Raw genomic sequence first — 14,573 nt, forward strand, 5'->3', positions numbered from 1 at the left:
CTCAAATAACATTTCAAGAATAAAGTTTTAATCGAACTAGATTTAGGACTATGAAAAATGTGGTTTTGACCTTCATTCAAGATTCTTGTTTTAGTGTATGTTGCATTTTAATTTCCTCATCAACAAAATTCTAAGATTACTAATTTTTTTTAGGGAAGTAAGATTACAAATTTACTATATTAAAGAACTTTAAGGAATAAGCTTATTATAATCTTGCTTTATCTTCTGTTTATACCTTCTTACCAAAAAAAAAAAATTCTTCTGTTATCTTCATGTCTGATAGTTGTTTAAAAATTTTTTTTTTATATAAAAAGGATATAATATTTATTTCAAAAAAACCAAAAAACATTATCCTATCTCCACGGCCTCAACATGGAATTCTTACCACTAAACTACAGCCACAGCGTTGTATGTTAAATTCAACATAATCAATAAAACATTGTGTATTTCTTTAAAGTCCACGTAACAATTACTTAAGAGCAAGCAATAAGTTGGGGGTTTTCTCTTTAATTTCTTCTTACCCTTAAGTCTAGAAATAAAGGTTGAGGTCTCTGATTGAAATTATTATGTCTTTCAGGATGTGCCGCGATAGACTCTTTAATTTCTTCTTACCCTTAAGTCTAGAAATAAAGGTTGAGGTCTCTGATTGAAATTATTATGTCTTTCAGGATGTGCCGCGATAGACTCTTTAATTTCTTCTTACCCTTAAGTCTAGAAATAAAGGTTGAGGTCTCTGATTGAAATTATTATGTCTTTCAGGATGTGCCGCGATAGACTCCCAGTCCCCACAAAGTAAATAGAAAAGAAAAGGTCTGCAAAGCAAAATGATACGAAACGAAATCTCATCACGCATGCAAAAAGGCAAAATAGACCATCTTATGGTTTAGGGTGCGGTAGTAGTATTGGAGCTATAGCGATCTACATGGACCATGGTCTCACGTGGTTTAGGGTGCAGTAGTAGTACTACTTTCTACTAGTATAGATGATGAGACTAAACTCATCACACGTATGTGTGAGAACGTTTTAAACATATAGATCTCACGTGAGATATTAAAAACTTTATCCTTAAATTTGTAAAATTTGTCGACCTCCACCTAAAATTCCACATAGTTTCCACGTGCATGTCTGCATCAACTTGTACCATTCATCAATATGCATCACAAATATTATCATGACGCAGTCGAGGTCGACGTTGGCCGTCCAGATCTCTATACATTACTGTTCTCCGTTTCATTAGGGGAAGAAATCTGCTGTCCCTAATACCCTGTGCCAAACCTGTCCCCATGCATTCATTGGTCCATAAAGATTAAGAAAATATTTTTTTAATCTTTTGTTCCATATTTTATTCTTTGTGGACCAATGAATGCATGGGGACTGGTTTGACACAGTATTTTTGGGGACAGCAGATTTCATCCCCTTCAGTAGTTTCTCCAATTTATTCTCATTTATATCTCTCGGCCACTCGCCAGCAACCATGTCAGCTAGCTGTTCCTCTCTTAATTAATTACTTGGTTACTTTTCAGATCATTATTAATTGGACACTGTATACTTGACGATCGGATGACATGATTGGATTACATCACCGCCATGAATGTTTGGCAATAATAGCAGACCATCTTTGTCCTATTTCCTTCATATCATATTTATTTGTATAAGGGGGCGGAACCAAGATTTGACATCTGGGTCCAGACATATATAGTATATAATATTAAAATTTCGCATGTATCCAATTTCCTTTGTCCTATTTCCTTCGTATCCTATTCATTTGTATCCTGCATGCTTACTACTTGTGGCCCCTAGTCCTTAGTCCTCACCCTATTTTTCGCCGATCCGGTTTCTCCTTCTGTACGTTTACAAATCATCTTAAAAATAGGACAAAAACAACTTTAGATCTCAATTCGATAAGTTAATATCGTGACGGATGCTTTTACCTACTTTCATTATTATCAAAATATAATTCAAAGTAGTCTGAATTAATTATATTCATCATCTACCGACATATTAACAATAGTTGAAGAGCCATAAACCCTTATAAAATTTATACAATATCACAATTTTTCCGTGTATGATAACGCATTCCCACACATCATTCCCCCCTCCCAATTTGTTATGAATTTTCAAGTCATACACAAGGAGAGGAGTACTTGAGTCCTAAATATATAAGAAATATACATATATGTACACACTATATATGTATGTTGCATACACGTGTAATGTACTTCAAAGACAATACGCTATTACGTAATTCTGAAGAACAAAAATGAACACATTATGTAGCTGCGTAGCTACCTTGTATGCAACTTTATATTGTTCTAACTTAATTCTGAGACCACAGATTCCCTTGCTTCTCTCTTGAATCTACAAATAATATGCCAATATGTGAGGCAAAAGAATCGTGATTTAGGACTATGGAATGAGCAGATCCCCGATGCAGCGCTCTTAGATGGTTTTTTTTTTCTTCTTCCAAGTTTCTAAAGTTTTTTCGGTTACAAATGATTGAATATAAAATACAGAACTTAATACATTGAGTCATTGATAATTAACTACTCGAGAAGCTTATTGCAGGTGCTAACACTTGCAGCTGCAGCAAGATGCCATGCATCTTACCCATCGTTCTTCCCCAAAGTACTCAAGTGCTTAGACAGTAGAGCATATGATGAAGAATACGAACCGAATATTTTAAGTCAGGCTTTCCACAAATAAATCTAAGCTTTTATTATTAGGATTCTTATAATTATTAGGATTATTTCTTTAGGATTCCTTAAAGATATTCCTATTTATTCTAGCCTCCTTATATATAGAGGCTTTTGTAGTCTTTTATTTTCACTAAAATATTTCCCGCGCTTTGCTGCGGAATTTGTTCTCGTGTATAAATTAGAACGATAAAATACAAAAGGGAAATAATTACACATTATTGAAATAGTGAAAGAGTTATTATACATTTTACATAAACGTTAGCTGTACAAAAAAGCTGGGTGCTTTAGTTGGAGCTATTAACATAGTAAAAGTAGCAGCTGCATGCAGTATATTGAAAGAGGTAGCTGGTTTAGTTATAAGACTTGGAAAAAGCTCCTTCTGGAGTTTGTTCAAAAAAGTGATTGCTCCAGTTGTCGCTGTACAAAATGCTCTAGTTGATTGCTTCAGTTTCAGCAGCTCAAAATGTTGGAGTTGGTTAGCAAAAGCTGCGCAAAATGCTGGAGTTGTTGTTGGAGCTGGCTCAAGGCATTGGTTCTTCCAGTTATAGCTGTACAACAATAGTAATTTATGTTTAGTCATTTTTCTGCTTGCGAGGCTGTGCTTTAGTTCCTGATGGTGATGATGTTGCTGTTCCATGTTTACCTTGCCTGTCACTTTTTTTTTTTTTTTGGTTAATTGCCTGTCACTTTAATACAAAGAAAACAGAGTTAGAGCTACAGGAAGGAATTTGGAAATTGCATTTTGATATAAAATAGAAATAAACAGTCAGAGAATTTGATAGCATATTGTTTCTCTGAATGAATAACACAGTTTTAATTAAATCAGAAACCAAATGAAATATCAAATTTTAGTAACAGAAGACGTGCAACTATATTTCTACACATGTATTGAGTACTATACCATTTCAACTATATTTCTTTGATGCCAATTTTTTGAAAAATTTTATTTTCTTACAATACCCTAAACACTTGCAGAGACTATGAAGATCATGAAGCCCTATCTCAAAATTAAACCCCCAAACACCTAAAACAGATAAAACCCAGATGATATTCCAGACTCCAGAGTCCAAATTGGCTCTGAAATTAAGATCACAGCCACCCAGACCTTCAACAGAGACATTAAGATCAAACAATCAATGATCCCAAAAATGCAAACAGAGCAAACCCAAAAACTCGAGAGAAAAAAAAATTACAAATACCCACAACAGATCAAGTCGCGATTCTGGGAAAAAAAAAATACCGATTGTTGTGCGCAATCAAAACGAAACCATGACAGCTTTCCGTCCCCTCTTCCTTTTCTCCGAGTTATCTTATCTACCTTCTTCCCCTGTTAATTTCATATATTACCAATCAAATGACTCCAGCTCTTCCATTAATCTTTTGTAAAACACACTCTATATTCCAACTGAACAAAGCAATTCGTAATCAATTAAAAGTTGTGAACATGAATGATAAAAAATTCAGACCAGGTATGAGAAAACATAAATTTGAAGGACTGATACCAAGTATCAGCCATTAAACAGAATTCACAAATTTTGATGGCAATCTAGATTTGATACAAAGTTAATAAATAACATATAAAAAATTGAAGTTGCAAGCAAATTTGATCATAACTGTTATGTTTAAAACTAATTGAAAAGATGCAAGGTTGATCATAACTGTTAGTAAAAAATTAAAAATCTTTTTGATTATTAACAACAATGACGTTCCAAAATCGATCCAGAATTGATGGAAAGTTGATAAACCGACAAAATCATTTAGTTTTATGATTTCTAGTTGAAATCAAATTTACTCACCTTTGATGTAGAGGATACAGAGTCACCACTTGTTTGTTCGTGCTTCCCAATTGATTTCAGCTTTTGACAGAAAGGCAAGGCTGCAGAAGATACTGTTTAAAAGCATGTTACTGGTATAAATAAAGTGAAGAGCTGGTTTTTAGTTTAGTTAATTAGTAGATGCAGATTAACAAACCAGTGAACAAACGATAAAAAATTGGTTGGAAAGAGCATGATTGATATTATTGATAAGCTATCATTTCACAATTTAATTGATAAGAATTTGGAAGAACCAAAACTTTTTGTCATTGTAAAGTACAAAGTTGATACAGGTGATTAATTTTGGTACTTATTTGTGTTTTAGTTCTTCTGCAGCTTCATTGTACTAAATCTTTACTAATGAAGAAAATTTAAGTTGTTTTTTTCTCATTGAAAAGAGAAAGCTGTTTGGACCAAAAGCCTAAGTGTTAAAGTGTAACGATTTTCAGTTTTTCCAACATATATGGATGAAAACGAAGTCATTGTAACCAATCTGTTTCTATAAATTTGTTTCCCTCTCTTCTTGTTCCCTAACATGACACACACCTGCACTCTAACTAATACTTTGCCATAGTGCCAAATTGAATATTTCTAACTACTATGGAATGGAGTATATTAAACAAAAGTATATCTCTTACATCAAAATTTGTTCTTAGTTAATTCCAAAAGAATGAAAAGATATATAATTCTTCTTCACATGACTTACTATTCAGCTGAGCAATAGAAAAGACCTTTACAGATTACAACTCTAAAACAATTCTCTCTTTAGCATATATACAAAATGCTAACCTTGGAGCAGAATCCTTAAACTGTCAAACTTCTGCGTCAAGAAGTTTAAAAAACTGGTTTTCCCAAGCTCTTGAGTATATGCAACTTTCGAGTCTGAACTACATACAAACAGAAAATTACATTTTCAATGCCCAAAAACAAATAAAGAAAAAAGAAACAGTAAGAACAATAATCAATGAGTCAAGAAAATGTGAAACACCACACATATAGACAATAGCCACATAACAACTGACATTAAGACCTTCAACAGACAAAACTCCGTTATTACATATAATTATGATTGATCGCAGGCCATCTTATAAACAGGATCTAAACATATAAAAACTATTTGAAATTGACTGCTCTGAGATATTGCTGCCTTTATATACCTATTTTTGACATCGATTTCCAGACATGCATACCTATTTAACAACTGTGCAACTTTTAGACCATGATCCTATTTACAACAAATAAAAATAATCATGCAGTAAACTCTGAGACCATGATGCATTTACAACCACATATCCAGTAGATAAACACAAATGATATATCTCCATAGTTTAAGAGTTGAATAAATAAAGAACAAAGCATGGTTGAATTCAGAAAAGGATTTTACATGCACTATTGCAGTGAAGGAAAATAAAAACAGAGCAACTGATATTGCTGAAGGTCATACCTTCTGTGAAAGAAACCAGATTTCCAAGTTTATTGCGAGCAATTGAAACCGGATTTCCAAGCCTTTTGGGAGCAATTCAACCTTAGAAAACTGCAAAACCGTAAGATCTCAATCAAAATCACTAATTCCCATACCAAAATTTCATTATAGATCTCGTCATATTTCATTTTCAAGGTAACAAATAAACATGCATAAAGAAAAGCACAAATAAAAAATAACAATAGGTAAGCGTAGCAGAAATCACAATAGATCATATTTTCTTGTCCAATTAAAAAAATCACAATAGGTAAGCATTGCAGAAATCACAATAGATCATATTTTCTTGTCCAATTAAAAAAAATTACAAAGCTATTAGCAGGAGGAACAACACTAAAGAGTTCATAACTTTTGAAACAATAGCATCAGTATGATAAATTTGGCCTAGAAATTACCTTCACCTTTTCCCAATCAGCCCAACCAATCGCCCAGAACCTCTACCTGCAATCAAATACAAATTCCTCAGAAAGTCAGAAGCAAACTCTAATCAAACCAATCAACCCCCACTCTCTGTCAATTCAGCTCAAAAATGAAAGAAACCGATGAAATTAAACACACCCAGAACAAAAATCAGAGCATGTGTGCTCTGAAACTCCTTTCAGAAAATGCAGAATTTTCAACTAATCAATTAAAGAAAGACGAATACAATCAAATACCACACCTGTTCTACTTGTTTTCAACCCAATCTTCTCGTCACAAACTGGACCCAATCAAAACGCAAAACACTGGATACAAAACAAAAAGAAACAAACGCCGATTATAACCACTACAAAACTAAAAGAACACATATCAAATTGAAGAAAATCAGCTTAAACTGTGTTGCTATTGATTCTACCAAATCAAATCACATCACGCTTTCACGATGAACCCAATCTTCTAGGTACAAACTCCAGTTACTCAACACGCTTTGGTGAAAGAGATCGAACACATATATTGATATATATGGGTAGAAAGGAGACTACCATATTATTATCCCAAAAAAAAAAAAAAGAGATTAACTTTCTTATGAAAGCTAAATAACTGCTGCCATTTAAATAAAAGGTTACACATGAATAAACACAATTAATAAAAATAAAAAAAGTGCAGTAGCTTACATCAGGTCAAGTGTGTCTAATGAACTCCATAATGTGATAAAATCTATCCTCTCCTTCTCAGTTGATCCCTGAAAAAAGATCATAAGAAATATAAGGACATATAGCTGAATCTATTTGAAAATCACTTCTCAAATTCATAACAGTAGAATACCAAAACAGATTGTCAATACTACTTTACTCCAATGATTCTATAATTGACAAATAATAGATTGCTCTGTCTACTTTCTTAGCATAAAAAACAATGGAGAAACAGCAGAAAGCAAAGAACTTTGTTCTCAGAAATAAGTCAATAACTCAGCTCAAAAAGGGCTTACCAACAGTAAAAGTAAATCTCAGAACACCACTAAAGTTCTCACCTTTTTGACCCAACGAACAAAAAAAACCCAGAAATCATCAAAACCCTTAGAAACGGTTTTTCTTTATCACACCCAAAACCGAGAATTCCAACACTGACACAACTCAAAAACCAAAACCAAACAAAGCCAACAAAACTCAACTAATCAAAACGCAGCTGGGATCAATAAGAAGACTTGGGTCCAAATTGAACACAAATTTAATAACCCACTGATCATTTCGATGTCACTAAAATTTAGTTTTCTTTTAAAGAGAAAATTTCTGAGTACGCATGAGCAACAAATTCAGAAAAACAAAAACAACTTCATACCTCAGTCCCTTTGATTTGATAATGCGTTGCTCCTCCTTGAAAATTCAGCAACTTCAAATTATCTACAGATTCGTTCAAAATCAATAACAATCTCAGCCAGGTCTTCATCACCAACAAAACCAAGTATTGAGTGAGTTAGAATTCAGAAAACAACAGAGATTAAGGAGTTTACAACCTCCAATACTCTAATGATTCTCTAACCCAGAATTTAACACAACCGAAACACCACACATACCTCAGTCAATTTGTCTCCACACTGCGCTCATCTCCTTTCCAAAATTTTCAAAATGAATAACAATCTCAGCAACGCCTGCATCACCCAAACCAAAATCAGCGACATGCAAATATTCAGAATGAACTCGAAGAAATTCTCCAAAAAAAAAATGTACTGTACTCTCCTTCTGGGAAGCAAACCTGTCTCAACCCATCTCTCTCTATGTTTCTGCGGAGCAAAGAAAGAAAGAGACGATGGCTCAGGGATTCAAACTTTAACAGAAGTCTTACAAAACCCAGATAAAAAAAAAATTTCTCAAACCTTGGGATTCAACAGTGAACAAAACAATCACAAACAACCCAACAAATCTTTCACGAAAAAGACTCATCAAACCTACCTGAGTCCCTGGTTTTGATACTTACTGCAATAGCAGAGCCCAAGTCCTAAATCAGGTAAAGAGCTCACAGTGAGGAGAGCGAGAAAAGGGAAAAAAAGGGGACTGCAGGAACCAAATAGAAATTCGCAGATCAAAAGCAAGGAATGATTTGCAGGAGCAACAATCCACTCTCTCAATCTGGTTATGTGACTAAAGAAGAAAGAAGAACCGGCGCAGGTCAATTTTTTTTGGCTGTAGAAGAAAGAAGAAACCTGAAATTATAATAGCAACCCAAGGGAAAAAGCGTCAATTCATGTAAAAATACCAATATGCCCAGATGACATCATCTCAGACAGCAGTCACTCTTGAAATATAACAGAAAAGCAGGGACGAAAACGTCTTCTCCACCCCTTGATGAACAGTAGTAACAGTGAACTCACCTTTCAATATATGTATGTATAATAATTGAGTTAATAAAAATTGAAAGCTTTTGCTTCCCTCCAGGCTTGTGTGATGCAACCTAACCTTAGGTGTGATGCCTAAAAAGAATGATGAAGAATCATTTTAAGTCAGGATTTGAAAAGTAGTTCAAATAAATCTAGGCTTTTATTATTAGGATTCTTATAATTACTAGGTACCAAACCCCGCGCGAGCTGCGGGTATATGTTATTGTCTGAATTTGGTAAAACAAAAGGCAACCAGGCCAAGTTTGATGTTCAAAGTTATGAGACGATAATAGAATACACTAGAAATGACGCCCGCGCGTTGCTGCGGGGTGTTCAATGTTTAACTACAGTAAACACAAAAATTTGAAACATTATATAAGTAACCAAAATATTTCTTACCGTTACAGATTTGAAGACATACATATTGAAACAAAATAGTTAGGCTTAGAATAAACTATTTTACGTCAAAGTACGCACCAAACCTCAGATCACTATGTAGATACCTCAAGAAAGAATTCAGTATATTCTATTAACGAAAGATAAGCAACTTTATGTATGCAACTTACTGAATTGCTGAAGCAAAGGATGTAGTTTTGTAGCTAACACAACCAATACTTTGCAATGTGAAAGTTGTCAATCAATGTGAAGTGGAGATTGACCTGCTTGATAAAGAGATTATTGTTAGAAAAAGAATTTATCGCAGACTTGGTAGGGTAAACAAAGGTAGTAACTAAATTTAATCATAATTACCTCTGAGCTATATTAGTAATGTGCTTTTAAATTCTGAAACAGCCTTCTTTTGTGCACTATAGTTAATGGCCTAAAAACAAACATATAAGTTACTCATATAAGTTACATGTATAATGGAGGATTCGAGATTCTCTTTTTGGCTTTTGAGATATCTCAAACGTCTTTCAATACGCTCCTGATCAAGCGGAGTTTTAGTTATGGTTCTGTTTGTTCTATATACAAATTTACTCCTATAAGCTTTTGTCCAACCAATGACTAAAGATCACATTATCAATTTCACGTTAGTCAAATTCATACCTTCCCTTCAACATACATGCCGGTAATATGCAACTTCGCCCAAATTCCAAAGCCGAGCCTTTCTTTAGCTTGACAGCAAGTATTCCAAGCATATCATCAGCTATCAGAAAATTTATTCCCAAGTGCAGAATCTGCATTCAGTAGACTATAATACTTAAGCTTGGCTCAGTTCTAACTTTTAACACTGCAAGCACAAAGAGTACATGAAAACAACTGGCTAACACACTGGAGAAAGTAAGGCATACCAAATGGTTATCACCAGTAGACTGGCGGAGAACTCTCATCTCTGAACATGGATGGGTTCCTTCTCAAATAAAGGTACTGAGCTACGCCTTTAATCTGGAAACATAACCACCATGTTAGAGTAATTTATAGGTATCACCAGATAAAGATTTATGGGTAGTTTAAACACATATACACAACTTAAGTGAATCACTACAAAATTAAAATCCCCTTTAATCAATATAGTAATTACTAATGCAAACCTAATATAAGTGGTACAAAATTCTGAATGCTTCTGTGAGATGCTGATGCAACATAGAACAGAAAGTTTTTGCCGCTAACGTTAACGTGGATGCTTACAGTAGCAATTATATTCATAGTGAGTAGCTATAGCTATTGACATCCCAAAAATCTAAATAAAAATTTCTAAAAAATGAGTAGTTATGTCAAAGATTAAAAAGTAAAAGCATTCTAAAGATCAAGCATCTAAAACTTGCACTTGTATCCATAGAGGAAAGACTAAAATACATCAATTTGTATGAAAATACTATCAGAAATCCAAGATTCTGTTTAGTAAGTTGGTACCATTTTAATAAGTTGGCACCAACTATAATATGTTTTGTAGTTACGTGCTAGTGTTAAAATTTAAAAACATGCATATGCAAACTGTCCGAAAGAAGATACAGACCAATATATATCGACACATCCTCATGAATCATGATTATGTGATGTAGTCATTGATTTAAAACTGTTATTGTATGTCAATCACGGGACATATTCTTAGGTATTGGATACTTTTGTAGAGGAATGGCCAAAGGCAATGTATCCAAAATTCTGGAATCAGCCCGAACAAATAATTTGAAGCTTGAGATATTGCGGGTGGTCATTTAAGCAATGCATTACAATGAAAAGAAACCACATGATATTCAATGTATCAATGAACTGCATTTGTCAACAATTTTGTACACACAGACAACTAAAGCTTACCCGAATAAGAGCCTCGGAGTTTTGCCCCTCTTTATGTAATGCAGGGCAACGTGAAAATTATATAAGCATACTATTAAGGGTCTTTCACATACTTCATGATACGGGGTCTGCAAATGTGCAAAATATGCATTGTAGATAGACTATTAATATTATACAGTTGAGACAAATTGTATATTGGTAAGGGTGGTTTGAAGGAAAGATAGATACCAAACAATACGGCAGTGACGTGCATTTGGATCATGCGCAAGGAAATTTCTTTGAAGATGAATGTACGACATAACCTTCTACTCCCCTCCCTTCACCTGGAACACATTTGCATCGGAAAGTCAAAAAGATAGTTCTATTAAAGATCAAACCTGCTCTGTTTCAGCTATGAGTACAACCTTCTTTTTTCCGATTTCTCCCAAAACTTGAGTTTCGGAGCTGTTCGAAAAGAAAAATAAAGGTTATCATAGAGTACATAATTCAACCAGGAAACAATTTAATTGAATTTGTTTCGACTAAGAAATGGAAAGATAAGAAGATGTTTACTGATTTGAATTCAATTGAATTGAATAAAAGCTCAATAGCCTAATAAACAGAATCATGATCGTTAACTCAAATTGAAATCAAGTAATCTAGCAGTTACTAAGCTGAATGATGTGATAATCAAGTGAACAAAATCAGTATGTATGAAAGTGAAATCTCACCAAGCCTTTCATGATGTTGACTTTCATGTCTAAGCTTGTTATCGGCTAAAAGCAGATGTTAACCTTGATGGAGGCTAGAGGTTTCTGGAATTGAAACAGTGGTGGAGATCCTTCTTATATATTCAATGGTTCGGGTTAACTCACACAATGCTAAGGAACGAAAGGGCCAAAATAACTCTGAGAAGGCATGCCCAATTGAAAACTGAAATGTCAACAATAATCAACCACGACCACAATAGAAGATATAGGGTGTTAGGGAAATTAATCCCCCGTTGTTGGGAAATTAATCCCCCGCCATGCAAAAACTAATAGTAGATCGAGATGGAAAGAAGAAACAACCAAGCAAAGAAGACAAGAAGTTTTAACGAGGTTCGGCCAAAATCCATGCCTACATCCTCGGAGAGTTTTCATATTCACTATGAGAGAATTACACAAGTACAAGATACACCACTCAAGTTTATGCACAACTCGAGCACTCAAGTTTATATCCAACCCGAGCCCTTGTATCCAAAAGGATACCCCTTGTACACCCTCTCTCAACCTAAAAGATCACTCTACCCCAAGAGCTATACACGCCCATGAACACAACTCCCCCTATCTTCTACATTTTGAAGACCCTTGGAGTTGCTCCTTAACCTCTCCCTTCTTGCCTCCACACAAGCTTCATCTATTTATACCATTGATAGAAGTCTCTAGACTCACTTCATCAATGCTCATTCATGAATCAACCACTCCTCCCACATTAACTCCCTAGGAAGACTAAAAGGTCAATACATGAATTTAACCATGCATTTATTCCCAATGCATCAACTTGACCATGCATTTATACCCAATGCATGCACTTGACCATGCACCAATTTTCCATGCATAAGTTGTCACCTTGAATGCACAAACAATTAATACCATGCAAAATATCTCCACCAAGGAGGGATAGGCACCAAACCTATAGGGTTGTTCAAATTAATCGAAAGCAAAGTAGAAATTTTGAAAAGAGGATATCAATCAGCAGAGACTAAATCAAATGCCTATATCTCTAACCTCAGCACAAACAAAACTAAGAGAAGAAGAACACAACAGGAAAATAGGATTTCCAAACCTGCAATCGTTTACTCTCCAAACCAAACCCAAATCTATCAGTCCTCTTGTTCTTCTAGTCGAACACTGCAGTGATAAAGCAAGTGTCAATCATGTATGCAGACATAACTAAACCAATCAACCAGTTAAAGAAGAAAAAGCGAATGATAATGAGTGATGATCCTAACCGATCTTTTGTGATGACTGATGTTGATTGCAGATTTAAAACAGTGGAGAAACTGTGTTGGGTCTTTGCAGACACTTCCCGAACAACCTATTAAGTCAATTGCAGATTTTATAGCATTATAATACGTGGTAGAAGTGTAAATTGCCAGAAAAGTCGGATAAATCTAGAATCTTAGAAAGAAGACAAAACTAGATATTTTTAGATCCATCTGGAAAACACGATCTAGAAGGTCAAGTCATACTTCTGTCAGAAACAGAGATCTCTTTCAAACTGTATAGCCTTCGAATTCAGAATTTATTTCTGATTCAAACTGAAAATTAAACAGCATACGTTACCGCGTTGATGCGGGTTTTTTTTCTTTTTTCTTTTCTTTTCTTTTTTTGTTTTTTCGGTTGACTTCTCTTTTGACTAAATGTTTTTCATATAAAACTATGAAACAATATAGTAAGTTACTTTGTTAGGTAACGGATGTCATATTAAAAATGTCAAAATTGAGGGTATAGTACATAAGCTATGTCACATAAATAATAGTCAATTTTAGTCTGGAGCTTAAGTTTGAAATAAACCAAGACTTTGCTTGCTATGCATTGAAATACATTAAATTGCGAGGTAATTTTTATACATGATTTTTTTTTCCTTTCTTTCGTGTATCCATGATTCATTAACAAAAAATAATGATTTCTTCATTTATAAATTTTTTAATACATCTTTGTAAACTATGTTTTTAGTATATTTATTTGGAATATTGTTGTTATTATTTATCAAATTTTTTAATCCATTTCTTGATGTAACTCTTGAAAGTGCAACATATAGTTGTCTATGAGTAAAAACAGGTTCTGGTAAATATATGCCGACGTGATTTAGTGATTGACCTTGGCTTTTATTAATAGTCATAGCATAACAGGGTTTTACTGGAAATTGTCGTCTCTTAAAAATAAATGGCCATTTATTTTCAGATGCAGTAAGAACAATTCTAGGTATGAAATTTTTTTTGCCTATATTATTTCCAGTTAATATTTTCACTTCGATTAATCGATCAAATAATTTTGTTACTATTAATCGGTACCATTGCATAAACCAGACGTTTGATCTAAATTTCTTAGCAACATAATTGGCATTCCAACTTTTAAAATTAATTCATGTGACGGTAATCCATTAAATTCAAGTTTATTAAAAAATTCTATAGGATATAAAGCCTTAATATTTTCATTGTTTCCAGAATTTAACACAATGCTGTCAGAACTTAAATAAGTAGTTTTGTCACCTGGTAATGAATTTAGAGCATAATCATTTATATCTTGAACTAGGAAAATTCTACAAAATGTTAATGTATGACATGCATACAATTGCCTTAAAAGTGGTAATTTGAGTCCTCAAAATTGTAATATTAGTCCTCAAAGTGGTAACATGAGTCCTTAAAGTGGTAAATTTTCTCAGTTACCACATGAGTCCTCAAAATAGTAATATTAGTCCTCAAAGTGGTAACATAAGTCCTTAAAGTGGTAAATTTTCTTAGTTTACCATATGAGTCCTCAAAATATATAGTAATATTAGTCCTCAAAGTGGTAACATGAGTCCTTAAA

General features: G+C 33.9%; 1 long non-coding RNA gene across 19 annotated transcripts; it reads right to left on the reverse strand.

Annotated features, from left to right (window-relative positions):
* Positions 1-2,888: 2,888 nt before the first annotated feature.
* Positions 2,889-13,006, reverse strand: LOC133738054 (uncharacterized). 19 transcript variants are annotated; one of them, XR_009859946.1, is made up of 22 exons: positions 12,992-13,006; positions 12,826-12,890; positions 11,730-11,931; positions 11,424-11,463; positions 11,248-11,342; positions 11,041-11,147; positions 10,077-10,170; positions 9,832-9,962; positions 9,535-9,604; positions 9,351-9,443; positions 8,385-8,610; positions 8,163-8,190; positions 7,984-8,058; positions 7,749-7,810; positions 7,085-7,152; positions 6,652-6,715; positions 6,386-6,431; positions 5,955-6,044; positions 5,300-5,392; positions 4,493-4,584; positions 3,937-4,023; positions 2,889-3,382 (listed from the first exon to the last, which is right to left on the reverse strand). It is a non-coding gene; the product is annotated as an uncharacterized LOC133738054 (long non-coding RNA). The 19 variants fall into 19 exon arrangements; XR_009859943.1 differs by having other exon boundaries at positions 7,749-7,850; XR_009859942.1 differs by having other exon boundaries at positions 8,360-8,610.
* Between the last annotated feature and the right edge of the window lie 1,567 nt (positions 13,007-14,573).

Source organism: Rosa rugosa, chromosome 3, assembly GCF_958449725.1.
Source record: "Rosa rugosa chromosome 3, drRosRugo1.1, whole genome shotgun sequence".
NCBI lineage: Eukaryota > Viridiplantae > Streptophyta > Magnoliopsida > Rosales > Rosaceae > Rosa > Rosa rugosa.